This window comes from Myxocyprinus asiaticus, chromosome 15, assembly GCF_019703515.2.
Source record: "Myxocyprinus asiaticus isolate MX2 ecotype Aquarium Trade chromosome 15, UBuf_Myxa_2, whole genome shotgun sequence".
NCBI classification, from domain to species: Eukaryota; Metazoa; Chordata; class Actinopteri; order Cypriniformes; family Catostomidae; genus Myxocyprinus; species Myxocyprinus asiaticus.
This window is the reverse complement of record NC_059358.1, coordinates 22,263,600-22,281,717: the sequence shown is the minus strand read 5'-3', so window position 1 is coordinate 22,281,717 and position 18,118 is coordinate 22,263,600. Positions and strand designations below refer to the sequence as shown.

The following is an 18,118-nucleotide window of genomic DNA, read 5'->3' as shown; positions in this document are numbered from 1 at the left end:
TTCAATTATTTATTTAATTAAGTATATAAGTACAGTATTCAATTATTTAAGGAAAATATTCACTCAAATTCACCAAAATTATATTTTCTCATTCTAAACGTTGTAGTAACTTCCTAGAGGATAGACGGACTTACTACAGGTGAGATTATTACAGTATTTATAACAATATAAATACAATAAGGAATTAATAGTTGTGAAAAAAAAAATAGTTGTGCTTTTCCACCTCCAACCACATAATTATTGTGCTAGTGTCTTCTTTTCCCCTATGAATTTATACTCTGCCTGTTATTTAGCTTTTTGCTAGATCATCATGTGTTAGATCATCTGCTTTCTGTCTGTTCCTGTTGCTTGTTCAGGGAGTTTTGTATGTTCCTTGTGTGTATCTGAATTAAGGCTTTTTTTTATCTGGGTTTCTCTCTCCCTGCCTGTTGCGACCAATGCTACTTTACGTTATTCTTGCCCTGATTTAATGAATTTGCCCTCTGATTGGACTTTCACTATAAATTCAGTTCTGTTCTCCCTGCTCTACCCATGAATTGCTGGGCATTGAGAGCCCAGAAAAGAAGCAAACAATGAAATGATTACTTTAAATGAAAGTAAAATTGATACACTTGATGCAAGTGGTCCTGACTGAAACAACCATCAATTAAAACCATTGTATCCCTTAAAATCTCCAATGTCACTCAGTTATTCAGTTATTTACTGAAATAAAATTAAGAACACTGCAAACTGACTTGCCTCTGTCATGGAATAATGAAGTCTTTTCTCTCTTTGCAAGAAAACTCTCAAAGTCAAGGAGTTCCGGATGTCAAAGATTAGACTTTATTGAACAAAACTACAAAACCGAGATGCCAGCTGATCATCTGACTATCCTGTTCCAAACTCTTATTTTTATACATTTCTGTTATCTTTTAGCCAATAAGCATACATTTCTGTTATCTTAGCCAATAGGAGTGCATCCCCACCTTATCTGTTTGCCACAATTAGTTATCAGACCTTCTGACTTCTTTTTAATATTGGAATCCTGGCAACTAGTCTATTTTTATTTTTTTTTAAAGACAATTTAATCCCATTTATCAAGAAAGTGTACATTTCATGTAAACAGAATAGAGTAGTTTGACTAATGATACCATTCAGTTATTGGGGAATGCTTTCTCCACTGTGTACCATTCTATATAATATTGCTGAGTTAAGATAAGACAACATATCTGCAACCTTCAGGGTTTCCTATAGCATAGTCACGTAGGCCATGCAGCCTTCAGAGTTTTCCTGGTTTACATAATGCCCAGGCTACTCTACAAATATCTTTTATATGTTTAATAAAAATATACTATACCTGTCACATTCTTTAAAGAAGATCCCACATTTTTAAAATAGTCTTACAGAAGGAATACAAAAATAGAAAATATTAGCAATAAACTTTTGGGTGGAAAAGTTTTTATGAATTTGTTATAAATTTTGTTAATGGAAATGTAGTGAATATACCTAAGTTTAGAAAACAATTTATGACAGCATTAACATAACAACTTGGGGATCATTATAAAAGACTTTTTGAAAACTAAATACCACAGATGTCCTACTTATTTGTTACCCGGAATTATCACGGTAATATTACTGTCATGTTTTAATGTGTTTTTGTTCATGTTTTGTGTTCATGTCTTTTATTTTGAAAATTGAGTTCCTTGTTCCTGTTTCCTCTTTCTTGTCATGTGATTTCCTGTTTCTGCCATGTTTTGTGTGTTTTGTTCTTACTGGTTCCTTGTCAGGTGACTGTCATATGACCATGTTTATTAGTCTTATCTCTTCATTGGTCTATGTTTATGTGTCTTGTTATCAGTTCTGTTTTATCATTGTTTTTGTTCCATTGCCTTGTTATCATGTTCATTAGTTTAGATTCATCATTGGTTGTCTCTGCCATGTGGTTACCCATGTTCATGTATTTAAGCCCTCATGTTTGCCATTGTCTTTTGTCGAGTATTGTTTTGGTGTAATGTTGTCAAGTTATTTATATTTGTTCAATTTGGATTTCAAGTTTTTAATAAATACTGCACTTGGGTTAATTCGTCATCATCTGTTCCTGTCTTCATCCTGTCTCAATGTTACAATTACTTTTATAACAGGTCTTATCTCACTTCATATAAAATGAAATATCAGATGAAACATCCAGTTGGAGAAATACTCATACAAACACAGTTTCCTTGCATTAAGTTTGCAGGCAAAACTTCAACTGGATGTTGCACTGAAAATGGAGAAGACTCACATTACAAAAAGCTGGTGGATGTCTTTGTCTTGTATTGTAGAAAACAACTGCAGCTGAAAAAAAATAATGGTGGTGGACTTGGAAGGAACACCTGAGTCTGACTATCATTGAGGCACAGGACGCAACAGTACATCAGAGCAGATGACTAAAAATATGTAAAGGAAATGATCGGAAAGGACAGCTATACTAGACCTGATATACATTTACTGAAGTCAGATGTTAAAATATCCTCTACACAACAGCAATTTTATGAGCACCGTGCTCTAGGAAGTGATAGTGGAGATCTCTCTTGCCGTCAGCGATCAGACTTTATTATACCATCTCTCCTGTTAAGCCTATATTACAGGAAACAGATACAGTATTAACAGAAATGTATAGAATTGTTTCTAAAATAATTGATTTCTGTACACATATAATCGATCATACTGTAATAATCTCACCTGTTGTAAATCCGTATATCCTCTGAAAAGTTACTACAGCATTTAAAATGAGAAAATATAATTTTGCTGAATTTTAGTGAATATTTTTCAAAAATAATTGAATACTGTACTTATATAATTGATCATACTGTAATAATCTCAGGTGTAGTAAGTCCGTCTATCCTCTGGGAAGTTACTACAATGTTTAGAATGAGAAAATATCATTTTGGTGAATTTTACTGAATATTTTCCTTAAATAATTGAATACTGTACTTATATAATTGATCATACTGTAACAATTGCACCTGTAGTAAGTCCATCTATCCTCTAGGAAGTTACTACAACATTTAGAATGAGAAAATGTAATTTTTGTGAATTTTAGTGATTTGTTTCTAAAAGTATTGATTACTGTACTTATATAATTGATCATACTGTAATAATCGCACCTGTAGTAAGTCTGAGATCCTCTGTGAAGTTACTACAACCTTTAGAATGAGAAAATATCATTTTGGTGAATTTTAGTGAATATTTTCCTTAAATAATTGAATATTGTACTCATATAAATGATCATACTGTAATCGCACCTGTAGTAAGTCCATCTATCCTCTAGGAAGTTACTATAGCTTTTAGAATGAAAAAACGTCATTTTTGGTGAATTTTAGTGAATATTTTCCATAAATAATTGAATACTGTACTTATATAATTGATCATACTGTAATAATCGCACCTGTAGTAAGTCTGTCTATCCTCTAGGAAGTTACTACAACATTTAGAATGAGAAAATATAATTTTGGTGAATTTTAGTGAATATTTTCCTTAAATAATTGAATTCTGTACTCATATAATTGATCATACTGTAATAATCTCACCTGCATGAAGTCCATCTATCCTCTGGGAAGTTACTACAACCTTTAGAATGTGAAAATATAATTTTGGTGAATTTTAGTCAATATTTTCCTTCAATAATTTAATACTGTACTTATATACTTAATTGAATAAGTAATTGAATACTGTACTAGCGAATCTCCGCTCTCTCCCTAACAAAATGGACAAACTACATCTACTCACCTGCACAAACAAGGACTTTTCAAACTCTGCTGCCTTGTGCTTCACAGAAACCTGGCTGAGTGAAGCCATTCCGGACAGCACGTTACATCTGCTGGGCTTTCAGCTGTTCAGAGCGGATCACATCGCGGAGTTAACGGGAAAAACGAGAGGCGGTGGAACGTGCTTTTACATCAATGAAAGTTGGTGTACAGATGTAACAACATTAAAGAAGATGTGCTGTCCTAATTTGGAAGCGCTCTTTATTAACTGTAAGCCTTTCTACTCGCCGCGGGAGTTTTCCTCGTTTATTTTGGTGAGTGTGTATATCGCGCCAAACGTGTGTTTGAATGCCGCACTGCAACAGCTGGCTGATCAAATCACAGACACGGAACAACAATACCCGGACTCAGTTATTATATTTCTTGGGGATTTTAACAACGCAAACCTCACACGTGAACTGCCCAAATACAAGCAGCACATTACATGCCCACCCAGAGTCAGGAATATACTGGATCATTGCTACACAACAATAAAGGATGCATATCGCTCTGTTCCTAGAGCAGCTTTGGGACTATCTGATCACTGTCTGGTTCATCTTCTTCCAACCTACAGACAGAAATTAAAATCTGCTAAGCCTGTATTAAGGACTGTAAAGTGATGGACCAATGAAGCAGAGCTGGGACAACAAGCCTGATTGACTGCACTGATTGGAGTGTTTTTGAGGCTGCAGACACCAATCTGGACGAGCTCACAGATACTGTTACATCATATATCAGTTTTTGTGAGGATATGTGCATTCCTACTAGGACTTATTTAACATTTAACAACGACAAACCATGGTTTACAGCGGAACTCAGGCAGCTTTGTCAGGCCAAAGAGGATGCTTACAGGGGTGGGGATAAAGTCTTGTACAATCAGGCCAGGAACACACTGAATAAGGGAATCAAAGTGGCTAAAAGAAGATACTCTCAGAAGCTGAAAAACAAGTTTTCAGCTAACGACCCTGCATCAGTGTGGAGTGGCATGAAACAACTTACAAATTACAGGACTCCTGCCTCCAACCCTGTGGTGGACCAACAACTGGCTGACGACCTGAATGTGTTCTACTGTTGATTTGAAAGGCCCAATCTCACACCCCACACCCACTCTGACCTTCACGTCACACAAACACCAACACCTCCTGCAACCCCCCCACCCCCCCGCTACTCACCCTGCACTTAAGATCTGTGAAGATGATGTGAGCCGCGTCTTTCGACAACAAAGGATAAGGAAAGCACAGGGCCCAGATGGCGTTTCACCTGCATGTCTTAGATCCTGTGCTAACCAGCTGGCCCCCATCTTCACACAGATCTTCAATAGATCACTGGAGCAGTGTGAAGTCCCATGCTGCTTCAAACGTTCCACTATCATCCCCATCCCAAAGAAACCAAAAATCACAGGACTTAATGACTACAGATCTGTCGCCCTGACTTCTGTGATCATGAAGTCATTTGAGAGACTGGTGTTGGCCCACCTGAAGAACATCACTGGACCCTTTCTAGATCCCCTTCAATTTGCTTATCAAGCAAACAGGTCTGTGGATGATGCAGTCAACATGGGATTGCATCATATCCTGCAACATCTGGACAGACCAGGGACATATGCAAGGATCCTTTTTGTGGACTTCAGTTCGGCTTTCAACACCATCATCCCAGCTATACTCCACAATAAATTACACCAACTCTCTGTTCCCATGTCTATCTGTCAGTGGATTACCAGCTTTCTGACAGACAGGCAGCAGCTTGTGAGACAGGGAAAACTCACTTCAAGCACCTGTACAATCAGCACTGGTGCCCCCCAGGGATGTGTGCTCTCCCCACTACTCTTCTCCCTCTACACCAATGACTGCATCGCCAAGGACCCCTCTGTCAAGCTCCTGAAGTTTGCAAATGACACCACTGTCATCGGCCTCATCCGAGATGACGATGAGTCTGCATACAGAAGGGAGGTTAAACAGCTGGCTGTATGGTGCAGTCAAAACAACCTTGAGCTGAACATACTCAAAATGGTGGAGATGATTGTGGACTTTAAGAGGAACACCCCAACACTGACCCCCCTCACCATTCTAAACAGCGCTGTGGCAGCAGTGGAGTCATTCAGGTTCCTGGGCACTACCATCTCACAGGACCTGAAGTGGGAGACCTACATTGACTCCATTGTGAAAAAGGCCCAGCAGAGGTTGTACTTCCTTCGCCAGCTGAGGAAATTCAACCTGCCACAGGCGCTGCTGATACAGTTCTACTCAGCAGTCATTGAGTCTGTCCTCTGCACTTCAATAACTGTCTGGTTTGGTTCAGCTACGAAATCAGACATCAGAAGACTACAAAGGACAGTTCGGACTGCTGAGAGGATTATTGGTTGCCCCCTGCCCCCCCTTCAAGAACTATACACTTCCAGAGTGAGGAAAAAGGCTGGAAAAATCACTCCTGACCCCACTCACCCTGCCCACTACCTTTTTGAACTGTTGCCTTCTGGCGACTCTTCAGAGCTCTGAGCACCAGAACCATCAGGCACAGGAACAGATTTTTCCCTCAGGCTATCCATCTCATGAACAGTTAAATAGCCCCATTCAGCAATAACTATGTGCAATACACAGTTTAGTCTTTCTTATATTTATCCAACACATCCAACCTCTTCTGCCATTTCATTCCTCTGAAAAAAAAAAGAAAAAAAAAAAAAAAAAAAACAAACATTTGCACTGTACATAACAGATTTGTATTTACGCTGTACATAACAGACTGTATTAGATTTGCACTACCCATGTGTATGTGTGTATGTATGGATGTGTGCGTCTGTACGTATGTGTATAATTATTATTATTATTATTATTTATTATTATTATTATCTATGTCTTGCTGGTGTTTTTGTATTGTTTTTGTATTGTTGTACACTGGAAGCTCCTGTCACCAAGACAAATTCCTTGTATGTGTAAGCATATTTGGCAATAAAGCTCATTCTGATTCTGATTCTGATAACTGATCATACTGTAATCACACCTGTAGTAAGTCCATCTATCCTCTAGGAAGTTACTATAGCCTTTAGAATGAGAAAACATCATTTTTGTGTATTTTTGTGATTTTTTTAAATAAAATAATTGATTACTGTACTCATATAATGGATCATAATGTAATAATCTCACCTGTAGTAAGTCTGATATCCTCTAGGAAGTTACTACAACCTTTAGAATGAGAAAATATCATTTTGGTGAATTTTAGTGAATATTTTCCTTAAATAATTGAATACTCATATAATTGATCATTCTGTAATAATCTCACCTGTAGTAAATCCGTCTATCCTCTGGGAAGTTACTACAACCTTTAGAATGAGAAAATATAATTTTGGTGAATTTTAGTTAATTTGTTTCTAAAATAATTGATTATTGTACTCATATAATTGATGATACTGTAATAATCTCTCCTGTAGTATGTCTGTCTGTCCTCTGGGAAGTTACTACAACATTCTGAATGTGAAAATGTATTTTACTGTTTTTGTGTTTGTTTTGTTTTTTTCGTGTATAACTTGCACGTCATTGAATGAATGAGTGGACATCTCCTATGTTTTAGCGTAGTGGGTGGAGTTTTCAGACGGTCCCTTACATCTGCTAAGCAGTCAAAGCGCATAGGAGCATTTCAGGCATAATTTTGCAGCCACACCAAGCGTTGACTGTTCTGAGTCCAGTTTTTATGCCCATATAGTATAGTTATACTCCTTTAAACCAAGTGTGCTAATGACATATTTGTAAGATTGTAGACTGAAGAGAGCGCGGGTAAGAGAAACCGAATATCCAACGAATGTCGAACGTAAAACTTAAGGTGGGTGCACACTACGATTTTGGCCACGATTTTGCCGTCTGAGACAAATTTCGTCGCAGGGCAAAATCGGCAATCTTACAACGTTCAGTGTGACATGTTTACAGACGGCCTATTAATAGCCTTTGCGATGATCTTCAGCCTCCGAAGTTCTGGCAGTGTCAGAAATATAGCATCGCAGCCGTATAGTGTGACTGCTATTACGACGGCCAGATGAGATATTCCGCCCCTCTCGCGCACCCCAATTCACTTGGAAAGAAACCTGCTCCGCGTTTGCACCACCACAGCAACATTTGTGCCCAGTTATCACTCTACTCAAGCACTTTCAATGTTTTTTCTTCTTTTCATTTTATATAAAAAGTTTTAATAAATAAATAAGCAGAAAATACTTGGAGAAAAGTGTAACACGTCAGCAATATGAAAGCATTATTCTCTGAATTAAATAAATACAGAGCTTAGGCTACAAAATTAAAATAAATAAATGATTGCATTTTCTCGTTTTTTTTTCTTTACATTTATCATGCATTTTCTTTACAATGTTATTTTAATTACTATTTTACTTTTAATAAATTTACTTAAAACGTCTGTAAACTTTAGTTAAGATTCACACCACTCCAATTTTATTTATAAATAAATAAATAAAATAAAATAGAAAGATTGAACAATTTATTCTGGTAAGTATTTATGGGACGTTTTAATCCAAATCAGCAAATACAGCTGGATACAATTATAAAAATCTATGTGATATATTATCAGTTTGGTGGCCTATAGGTTACTAATCGAAAAGAGGAGAAAGACGAACTATAACCCACCTTTTTTGTTTTCTCCAGTGTGAACGGAGAAGTTTTTAATTTTTCGGGCCACAAATCTTTTTATTTCCACAATGAATATTTGCTTGTGGTAGCTCATTATTACTGTAGGCTACCTCCCGCACTCGCGTTCATTCTCAACATCTGTAATTTGAAAGTAATCGTTCAAACATGCATCCGTTGTATTATTGGTGCAGCATTATTTATTATAAAATGAGATCTGTGTGTTCGTCAGTGGAGAAAGACGGGAATGGTAATCCATTAAATGAAGCTCAGTGTGAAGTATGCAGTGCAACAGAGCCTGCTTTCTCTGCTCCAGATAACACAGGCAACAGGTAACACGGCTGTCCTTGACAATGGCTAACTATCCCACTATGCTTTCATGTTACTTTTCATATCTTGCAAGTGGATTCATTTTGGCCGCTCTGTTTTCTTTCTTTTTTTTTCTTCCTCTCGCTCTCTCCATTGTGTTTGTGTGTGTTTGCACAATTATATGCTTAGGTGTGTGATATGCGAGGACAAAAACTCATTTCAGTCTTGTGTTTGCGGGACCTCAAATATACTGGTGAGAATATCAGATATGCAGTGCATTTGTTTACATTTGGATATGCAGTGTTTATAGTATCAGAGAGTTTATAGTATGATCTCTCTATAATAGTAGAGAGATGAAATGAGGTTAACTGGAGAGATACTGTATTCTCTTATTGAATCTACGTTTTTGTATTTACAGGCAGGAGGAATGTGCTTCCTAACAATCTGCCTACCTCAGTTGCCTCCAATGTCATATTTGCCCAGCTGGTAAGAGATCAAAGTGTCTGTGTATTGTTATTTATGGACTGGGTGAGTTTTAAAGGAGTTTTGTAGTGTAATGTGTGGTTGTATTACACAGGCCACCCCTGTTCCATCGGTATGGTTTTCAAGCTTTATGTACTCTTCAGCAGCTGCCTGTTTGGTAAGTTCATACACACATCCATTGCAATACTTTAACATTTATGTTTACACACACACACACACACACACACACACACACACACACACACACACACACACATATATACACTGTATATACTGTTATATATTCAGGTAAGCAGACAAGACCAGTCAGTTTTGATCTTTGTGAAGGCATACTTAACAAACAAACTCAAACTCAAGTGTTCAAGTGTGCTGGTTCTAAATCAACACATCCCTCATATAATTTAACTGAAGTGTTGTGAAAGATCTAACACTTGCTTTATTTATCCTCTTTAGCTTTGTTGACACCCCTACCAGACAACAGTCTGCCTTCATGTTTGGGACAGCCTACGAGCAGAGTGTGAGTGACTGCTCTGTCTCACTCGTTTTCTGTTGTGGATCCATACGTGTTGCTGCTGTGTTGTGAATATGCATGTGCATGTTTTTATTTTACAGTTGAATATGTGGATGGTGTTTTTTTCCCTTTGTGTGTGCTCTCTGTATCAGAGCTACTTATTGGTTATCCAGAGCCTGTATTCTATGATGTGTTCCTGGTTATTCAGAAGGCCCAGGAGAAAAGGTGTATTCTTGCTGTACCACTCCAAAATCTCAACCAACAGTACAATGGCCAGTTTATTAACCAGGGAACTACATACAAGCACAGACACACATGCTGCTCTTACAAACTTAAATGGTAGTATGTGTGGAGGCCTCAGCTTTGCTTTGCTGCTCCATCACCATATCGATTTCTCATGTGACAGGATCTAACATAAATAACTGGTACCTGACCCAGAGGCTGATGCTTGTGGACACACTGTGTGGAAGGGAAAAGTCTTTGAGTTCTACACCTAGAGTCATACATGTTGCTTCTGACATTAAAATTGTGTAAGTAATACAAACACACATACCCTCATGCCCACTGTTCTTGCTTAGCACAATCTACACCCAAACCATTTCCATAAAAGGGTTTTCGGCACAACCCCACCTGAACAGCCATTCTTTACTCTCTAAAGATGCACACTTACCTGAATAAAGCCAAGTGTGCCATTCTGAAATTCAGTTGAAACACAATGAACATCTTTTATGTAGGGATAGACTACATGTGATCAGATGCATTTTTATGTAGAACCCGTCCCAGATTGAGCTTTAACTTGCATAATTTGTGTTACTCTGAAATTAGAAAGACTTATTGTAGAGTCATGTAGTTATTCCATTTTTAATAAGAATGTACAGTCTGTAAATTGTTTGCATATGTGTGGTTTGAGTTGGTTAAAAAAATAATATATACACTGATGGCCAAAAGTTTGGAATAATGTACAGATTTTGCTCTTATGGAAAGAAATTGGTACTTTTATTCACCAAAGTGGCATTCAACTGATTACAATGTATAGTCAGGACATTAATAACGTGAAAAATTACTATTACAGTTTGAAACATTTTTTCAGAACTTAAACTACAAAGAGTTCTCATAAAAAATCCTCCACGTGCAGCAATGAAAGCTTTGCAGATCCTTGGCATTCTAGCTGTCAGTTTGTCCAGATACTCAGGTGACATTTCACCCCATGCTTCCTGTAGCACTTGCCATAGATGTTGCTGTCTTGTCGGGCACATCTCACACACCTTACAGTCTAGCTGATCCCACAAAAGCTCAATGGGGTTAAGATCCATAGCACTCTTTTCCAATTATCTGTTGTCCAGTGTCTGTGTTTCTTTGCCCACTCTAACCTTTTCTTTTTGTTTTTCTGTTTCAGAAGTGGCTTTTTCTTTGCAATTCTTCCCATAAGGCCTGCACCCCTGAGTTTTCTCTTTACTGTTGTACATGAAACTGGTGTTGAGTGGGTAGGAGTCAATGAAGCTGTCAGCTGAGGACATGTAAGGCATCTATTTCTCAAACTAGAGGCTCTGACATATTTCTCCTCTTGTTTAGTTGTACATCTGGCCTTCCACATCTCTTTCTGTCCTTGTTAGAGCCAGTTGTCCTTTGTCTTTGAAGACTGTAGTGTACACCTTTGTATGAAATCTTCAGTTTTTTGGCAATTTCAAGCGTTGTATAGCCTTCATTCCTCAAAACAATGATTGACTGACGAGTTCCTAGAGAAAGCTGTTTCTTTTTTTGCCATTTTTGACCTAATATTTACCTTAAGACATGCCAGCCTATTGCATACTGGGGCAACTCAAAAACAAACACAAAGACAATGTTAAACTTCATTTAATGAACCAAATAGCTTTCAGCAGTGTTTGATATAATGGCAAATGTTTTTCTAGTACCAAATGAGCAATTTAGCATGATAACTCAAGGATAAGGTGTTGGAGTGATGGCTGCTGGAAATGGGGCCTGTCTAGATTTGATAAAAAATTACTTTTTTCAAATAGTGATGGTGCTGTTTTTTACATCAGTAATGTCCTGACTATACTTTGTGATCTGTTGAATGCCACTTTGGTGAATTAAAGTACCAATTTCCTTCTGAAACAGCTAAATCTGTACATTATTCCAAACTTTTGGCCACCAGTATATATATATATATATATATATATATATATATATATATATATATATATATATATATATATAAATGTAAGTGCGAAATTGATCAATCATGAATTCTGCGTGAGAACGTTCACCCTCGTTTAGAGAATGACACGCTTTGAAATCACATTAAGCCTAGTGTCCTGTCTTGTGCTCAGCCATTAATGTAAGTATTAGGCTTGAAATGTTTGCAAGACAGGACAGATAAATCATATTTCATAGCTAATAAATGTACAATTTTAGACTATACGAAAGGTGTAATGCTGCCTTTTGTAAATTTTGACTTTTCTTCCTTGGAAAAGTATTATTTAAAATGTATGTCTTTTAGATCTGTGCTACTGCTGTCTCATTGATGTTTTGGCTACTACATCCATGGACTCTCTGTTCATGGTCATGCTGACACTAACATGAACAAGATGAATACAAACCTGAGGAGGGAGGCAGTAGGAGGGAGTTTGTGTCATGCAAATGTTTAATAGTGGAAGTATATATTGTCCACTGACATAATGTGTTTGTGTGCTCTTCCATTAGGAAAATCTGTGTGGCCAAAGGGGACTGTTGCCAAACTCATACACACAGACATTTCAGTTTTCAATAACCAACCGCCTACGAGCACAATATGACAGGATAATTGAGCCACTCAACAGGGTATGAACACACACACATTTCCTAAATGGAGTCATGCCATTGAATTCTGTTGTTTTTATGTAAAGTTAAAGGAATATTCCGGGTTCAATTCAAGTTAAGCTCAAACGACAGCATTTGTGGCATTATGTTGATAACCACAAAACATAATTTTGACTCGTCCCTTGTTTCTTAAAAAGCAAGGCTATAGTAAGGCACTTACAATGGAAGTGAATGCGGCCAGTCCATAAACATTAAAATATACACTGTTTCAAAAGTGTAGCCATGAGACTGTGATAAAATCGCTTACTAACCTTTTCTATGTAAAGTGTATCCAATAATACAACTAAGTTATAAAGTTGTTATGATCATTACCAGCAATCCTGTAATCCTTATTTTATCACACTAAAATTATGTTAACACAGAAATTGTTTATAGTGGCTATACTGTATATAGTGTGAAACTGTGTATTTTAACATTTATGGACTGGCCTCATTTACTTCCATTTTAATTTCCTTGCTATAACAATGATTTCTCCTTTTTTATTTTCTTTTTTTAAATAAACAAAAGATGTCTTTATTTTCTTTGTTTTTTTTGTGATAATCGACATCATGCCACAAATGCTGTCAATTGAGCTTAAGTTGTATTGAACCCAGAACATTCCTTTAATTATAATTGCTGTAGACTAGCCCAAACCCTAACTGAACCCTTAACAGAAAACCTTCTACATTTTTAGAATAAAAAAAAAAAAGGCTAATAAATGTCTTTTCACCTAGAGAAACGGGCCCTCAAGATTGCTGGATGCTTCAGCCAATCCATGTGAGCATAGCACAAAAGCATATCATACTATGAACGGTTTCCTGGGCTCAGTCATTGATCATGTGAGTACTGCAAGCCATTTAATCTATGCTTGAGATTTCATTCGTAGTTGAGTGTGGTTATTTTTTGTTTTTTTTTTAGTTTTGTGTTCTTTCTCAATGTTGTTTTCTCAGGCACATCATGAGATGGATTACATAGTGAAAGATAAGTTGCTATTTGAGAGACTCATTGGAATGGAGTTCCTAGAGCCATTGGATAAAAGCATCTTTTACAATGGTAAACACTCTGAAGGTTAAATACACACTCATAATAAGTCATGGTCATTAATTCAATTTATGCTGTGTAAATTTGTTGTGTACTGTTTAACTATTCTGTTTCTTCACCAATGCCCTTTCTTTGTGTGTAGGAAATTTAGCCTCCTTTTTGAGAGAGGGAACATCTCTTTGTGTTTATCTTTCTTTAGATGATTCTCACTCATTCGCTGATGTTCTTTTTTATGGAAATGAGGCTGTACTGTTGATCTTTGACACACTCTTCTTCTGTGTGGTGGATCTTGGCAGTCAGAACTTCATTCTAGCAGCAGTGTTAACATACCTCCAGCAACTGGTCAGTATTTGTTTATCGACTGATGGTCTTCAGATGATTGAGGTGAAATTTCTCTGTGCTCTTCCTCAGATCTTCAGGCTAATCCGAAACGGAATGGGCCGCAGGAACCTGGCCACCAAAACTCTGGTTGACAAAAGATTTCTCATCTAGTTCATTTGCCTACTCAATCTACTTACTGTTGTCTTAATGTTGATCATACTTTAATGCCTTGTGTAGGCTTCTATAGACTTTTGTATTGTTTTTGTTTTAAATGATTGTTTTTTGTGCTGGACATTTTATACTTTATTACCCTTGAGTTTACCAAATATATAAATGGTGTTTAAAGATACGTTTGGCTTTGGTACATAAATGTTTTGATATTTAAATGTTTTTGATTAAATAAATACTTTGTTTTTACAAACGAGAGCTTTCGTGAGTATATCTGACACTACATTTTAGCATATGAATAGATGTTGTTAAATGTGTCTGGGTAGTTGAATTTTTGATAACTTTCACTACAAAATTTTTTATAAAGTGTATGTGTTACATGAGAAAGAACAGAATGTTTTTACAAAGTTAGCTTATACCGTCAAGTTCTTCAAGAGCTCACAAGCTGGACATATTAGGTTGTAAGTTCAAAAGCCAAATTTAAGTTAATGAGTGTCCCTCTTTTGCAGGCTCTCTTGTTTGACAGTGTTATAGTCTGCAAATTCTTTTTTATTATTTCTCAGAAGTAACTTTTAAGGTATCTTTCAGGCCCCAGCGAGGATCGAACTCGCGACCCCTGGTTTACAAGGCCAGTGCTCTAACCACTAAACCTGTTCCTGTGACTGTCTTTATTACCATATGAAAAGCAGACACACCCCGTTGAACACTTTAATGGAATGTTCCGGGTTCATTACAAATTAGGCTCATTAAACAGCATTTGTGGCATAATGTTGATTACAACTAAACATAATTTAGGTTCATCCCTCGTTTATTGAAAAAGAAGCAAAACTCGTAGTTACTGTAAGGCACTTACAATGGGACCAGTCCATAAATGCTGATATACACACCATTACAAAAGTCTAGCCAAAAGGCATAAACATTATACTCATTAACATGATTTTAATTTGATCACATTGCTTTATAACCTTATCTATTATATCCAATACCAGGATTACAGGGTTTGGTTGTCATGACAATGAAGTTGTAATATAGTATATAACTTTTAGATTTGATTTGTTGATTTTGCCAGCCAGCTTGAGATCACTCATACTTTTAAAACTTGCTATTTAGGAGTTATTTAGGATTATGCCAGGGAAAATACTGTCATTGTATTTTTATGATAGACAGCTTCCTGGTACCCATTTCTCTCTTGATGTCTCTTCCTTCTAGAAGTTATACAGCTCCCAATGCATTTATTAGAGGCCGAGATGACCTTCTCGGCCTTGGAGGGAGGAGGTGCACTTCTAGTATCTCTTCTTATCCCACAGAAAGCTGATATCCAGTGGATGTTTATATTTCTGGAGATAGTGTCTGTGAACAATGTATTGTGACCCAGGGGGCAAGTACAGGACTTTGGAGAGGAGGACTAGACTCTTTGAATTCACAGCTGTCACATGATTTCTGATGAGAGTAGAGCCAATCGTTATTTTGCCTCTTCTTGCTGTAATTAGTTTGGATGAAGTTCATTTTTGGAAAGTTGCAATCCTTGAAACAATTTTTTAATGCTAATAACTATGACTGAAAAGAAATTAGAATCAGAATGAGCTTTATTGCCAAGTATGCTTACACAAGGAATTTGCATTGGTGACAAATGCTCCCAGTGCAAAGAGAATGCAACCATATATACTGTACATACATACAAACATATACATTTAAACATATATACATATAGTGACATAAAAAATAAGATATAACAGATAAATAAAAAGAGAAATATACAATAGAGCAATAATATTGTTTGAATGTTTTATATACAGATATACAGTTATGTGCAGGTGATGTAATGTATTGAAGAAGAGGCAGGATATGTAAAAAAAATATAAATGAAATATAGGAATGGATGGATTGAATATTATACATGGTTGTTGACAAAAAGGAAAGTATTTGGGGACAGTTTTAACTGTTCATGAAGTGGATGGCCTGAGGGGAAAAAATTGTTCCTGTGCCTGGCTGTTCTTGTGCTCAGTGCTCTGTAGCACCGGCCAGAGGGCAACAGTTCGAAAAGGAAGTGTGCTGGGTGAATGGGGTCAAGAGTGATTTTACCAGCCCTTTTCGTCACTCTGGATGTGTACAGTTCTAGCACGGTGAGTAGGGGAGTGCCAATAATCCTCTCAGCAGTCCGCAGTCTTTTTATGTCTGACTTAGTAGCTGAGCCAAACCAGACAGTTATAGAATTGCAGAGGACAGACTCAATGACTGCTGAGTAGAACTGCATCAGCAGCACATGTGGCAGGTTGAACTTCCTCAGCTGGTGAAGGAAGTACAACCTCTGCTGGGCCATTTTCAAAACTGAGTCTATGTGGGACTCCCACTTCAGTCCCTGTGAGATGGTAGTGCCAGGAACCTGAATGACCCCACTTCAGCCACAGTGCTGTTTAGAATGGTGAGCGGGATTAATGCTGTGGTGTTTCTCCTAAAGTCCACTATCATCTTCTCTGTTTTGACCGTGTTCAGCTCCAGGTTGTTTTGACTGCACCAGACAGCCAGCTGTTCAACCTCCCTTCTGTATGCAGACTCTTCGTCATCTTGGATGAGGCTGATGACAGTAGTGTCATCTGCGAACTTCAGGAGCTTAACAGAGTGGTTCTTGGCAGTGCAGTCATTTGTGTAGAAGGAGCAGAGCAGTGGGGAGAGTACACATCCCTGGGGGGCACCAGTGCTGATTGTACATGTGCTGGAGGTGAATTTCCCATTCTCACTAGCTGCTACCTGTCTGTCAGAAAGCTGGTGATCCACTGACAGATAGAGGTAGAAACAGAGAGCTGGGTTAATTTAGTCCATAGGAGAGCAGGGTTGATGGTGTTAAAAGCCGAACTGAAGTCCACAAAAAGCATCCTTGCATATGTCCCTGGTCTGTCTAGATGTTGAAGTATGTAATGCAGTCCCATACTGACTGCATCATCCACAGACCTGTTAGCTCAATAAGCAAACTGCAGGGGATCCAGAAAGGGTCCAGTGATGTCCTTCAGGTGGGCTAACACCAGTCTCTAAAATGACTTCATTACCACAGATGTCAGAGCAATGGGTCTGTAGTCATTAAATCCTGTGATTTTGGGTTTCTTTGGGACGGGGATGATGGTGGAGCATTTGAAACAGCAGGGAACTTCACACTGCTCCAGTGATGTGTTGAAGATCTGTGTGAAGATGGGGGCCAGCGGGTCAGCACAGGATTTTAGACAAGTGGGTGAAACACCATCTGGGCACTGTGCTTTCCTTGTCTTCTGTTTCCAGAAGACCCGGCACACATCCTCTTCACAGATCCTAAGTGCAGGTTGAGTAGTAGGAGAGGAGAGGAAGGGGGTTGCAGGAGGTGTAAATGTTTATGTGGTGTGAAGGTCGGAGCGGGTGTGGGGTGTGAGACTGGTCTTTTCAAATCTACAGTAAAACACATTCAGATTTATAGCCAGTTGTTGATTCCTTACAGAGCTGGGGGATGGTGTCTGGTAGTTGGTAATATCCTTCAGGCCTTTCCACACTGATGCAAGGTCGTTAGGTGAGAACTTGTTTTTCAGCTTTTCAGAATAGCTTCTTTTAGATACTCTAATCTCCTTTGTCAGTCTGTTTTTGGCCTGATTGTACAAGATTTTATCCTCACTTCTGTAACTATCCTCTGTGGCCTGATGAAGCTGTCTGATTCCTGCTGTAAACCATGGTTTGTTATTGTTGTATGTTAAATAAATCCTTGTAGGAATGCACATATCCTCACAGAAACTGATGTATGATGTCACAGTATCTATGAGCTCATCCAGGTCAGTGGCTGCAGCCTCAAAAACACTCCAATCAGTGCACTCAAAACAGGCTTGTAGTTCCAGCTCTGCTTCATTGGTCCATCTTTTTACAGTCTTTACTACAGGTTTAGCTGATTTTAGTTTATGCCTGTAGATCAGAAGAAGATGAACCAGACAGTGATGAGAGAGTCCCAAAGCTGCTCGAGGGACAGAGCGATATATATCCTTTATTGTTGTGTGGCAGTGATCCAGTGTATTTCTGTCTCTGGTGGGGCATGTAATGTGCTGTCTGTA

At 37.8% G+C, this 18,118-nt stretch overlaps 1 pseudogene; it reads left to right on the top strand.

The window, feature by feature from the left end:
* Positions 1-8,381: 8,381 nt before the first annotated feature.
* LOC127453413 (meckelin-like) lies at positions 8,382-14,194 on the top strand (annotated as a pseudogene).
* The last annotated feature ends 3,924 nt before the right edge of the window (positions 14,195-18,118 follow it).